General features: G+C 30.6%; 1 non-coding gene across 1 annotated transcript; it reads right to left on the reverse strand.

The window, feature by feature from the left end:
- Nucleotides 1–1,910: 1,910 nt before the first annotated feature.
- Nucleotides 1,911–1,987, reverse strand: LOC147818147 (small nucleolar RNA SNORD36). The gene has a single exon (XR_015438272.1). It is a non-coding gene; the product is annotated as a small nucleolar RNA SNORD36 (small nucleolar RNA).
- Nucleotides 1,988–2,389: the final 402 nt, after the last annotated feature.

The raw sequence follows: 2,389 nt of genomic DNA on the forward strand, positions 1-2,389 counted from the left end.
CGTCTTAGTATGGTGGGGCATCAAACGACATAGTGTATTAAGAAATATAAATGCCAAAAAACGTCATAGTAATGTATGGTTTAAAAATGCCCAAAAATGTCATAGTATACTATGGCAAAAAATGTCAAAAAAACATCATAGTATATTAAGTCATAAAAGGTCATGAAAACGTCACAGTATGGTGGGGCATCAAACGACTTAGTGTATTAAGAAACAGAAATGCCAAAAAACGTCATAGTATTGTATGGCTTAAAAATGCCAAAAACCATCATTGTATATTAAGTCATAAAATGTCAAAAAAACATCATAGTATATTAAGTCATAAAAGATCATAAAAACGTCATAGCATGATGGGGCATCAAACGACATAGTATATTAAGGCATAAACGTCAAAAAAACTTCATAGTATATTAAGGCATAAAAGGTCATAAAAATGCCATAGTATGGTGAGGCATCAAACGACATAGTATATTAAGGCATAAAAGATCATAAAAACGTCATAGTATGATGGGGCATCAAACGACATAGTGTATTAAGAAATAAAAATGCCAAAAAAAGTCATAGTATACTATGGCATAAAATGTCAAAAACCATCATGGTATATTAAGTCATAAAAGGTCATAAAAACGTCATAGTATGGTGAGGCATCAAACGACATAATATATTAAGGCATAAACGTCAAAAAAACTTAATAGTATATTAAGGCATAAAAGGTCATAAAAACGTCATAGTATGGTGGGGCATCAAACGACATAGTGTATTAAGAAATAGAAATGCCAAAAAACGTCATAGTATTGTATGGCTTAAAAATGCCCAAAAATGTCATAGTATACTATGGCATAAAATGTCAAAAAAACATCATAGTATATCAAGTCATAAAAGGTCATAAAAACATCATAGTATGGTGGGGCATCAAACGACATAGTGTATTAAGAAATAGAAAATGCCAAAAAACGTCATAGTATACCATGGCATAAAATGTCAAAAAACATCATAGTATATTAAGGCATAAAAGGTCATAAAAACGTCACAGTATGGTGGGGCATCAAACGACATAGTGTATTAAGAAATAGAAATGCCAAAATCGTCATAGTATTGTATGGCTTAAAAATGCCAAAAAATGTCATAGTATACTATGGCATAAAATGTCAAAAAAACATCATAGTATATTAAGTCATAAAAGATCATAAAAACGTCATAGTATGATGGGGCATCAAACGACATAGTGTATTAAGAAATAAAAATGCCAAAAAAGTCATAGTATACTATTGCATAAAATGTCAAAAACCATCATGGTATATTAAGTCATAAAAGGTCATAAAAACTTCATAGTATGGTGAGGTATCAAACGACATAGTATATTAAGGCATAAACGTCAAAAAAACTTCATAGTATATTAAGGCATAAAAGGTCAAAAAAACATCATAGTATACTATAGCGTAAAAATGCCAAAAAACGTCATAGTATAGTATGGCATAAAACGTCAAAAAAACTACATAGTATATTAAGGCATAAAATGGCACAAAAACGTCAGAGTATAGTTTGGCTTAAAAATGCCAAAAAATGTCATAGTATACTATGGAATAAAATGTCAAAAAAACATCATAGTATATTAAGTCATAAAAGGTCTTAAAAACGTCATAGTATGGTGGGGCATCAAACGACATAGTGTATTAAGAAATAGAAATGCCAAAAAACGTCATAGTATTGTATGACTTAAAAATGCCCAAAAATGTCATAGTATACTATGGAATAAAATGTCAAAAAAACATCATAGTATATTAAGTCATAAAAGGTCATAAAAACGTCATAGTATGGTGGGGCATCAAACGACATAGTGTATTAAGAAATAGAAATGCCAAAAAACGTCATTGTATTGTATGGCGTAAAAATGCCAAACAACGTCATAGTATACTATGGCATAAAATGCCCAAAAAAAACTTCATGGTATATTAAGGCATAAAAGGTCATAAAAACATCATAGTATACTATGGCGTAAAAATGTCAAAAAACGTCATAGTACAGTATGGCATAAAACGTTAAAAAAACGTCATAGTATATTAAAGCATAAAATGTCATAAAAATGTCATACTATGGTAAGGCATCAAATGACATAGTATAGTAAGGCATAAAAAGTCAAAGAAACTTCATGGTATAGTATGGCATAAAAGGTCATAAAAACGTCATAGTATGGTGAGGCATCAAACGACAAAGTATAGTAAGGCATAAAAGGGCAGAAAAACGTCATATTATAGTATGGCATAAAACGTCAAAAAAACATCATAGTGTCAAGGTTTGTGGTAAGTAGGACCCAAAATGCAGCCAACACAGAGGAGACGGTGCAGAATGTTTAATAAACAAAAAGAACTTACAAAACAAGCACAGGGAA

The sequence above is a fragment of the Seriola lalandi genome, unplaced genomic scaffold (genome assembly GCF_002814215.2).
Source record: "Seriola lalandi dorsalis isolate HSWRI2012SDOR001 ecotype SW California unplaced genomic scaffold, Sedor1 jcf7180002054688, whole genome shotgun sequence".
Taxonomy (NCBI): domain Eukaryota; kingdom Metazoa; phylum Chordata; class Actinopteri; order Carangiformes; family Carangidae; genus Seriola; species Seriola lalandi.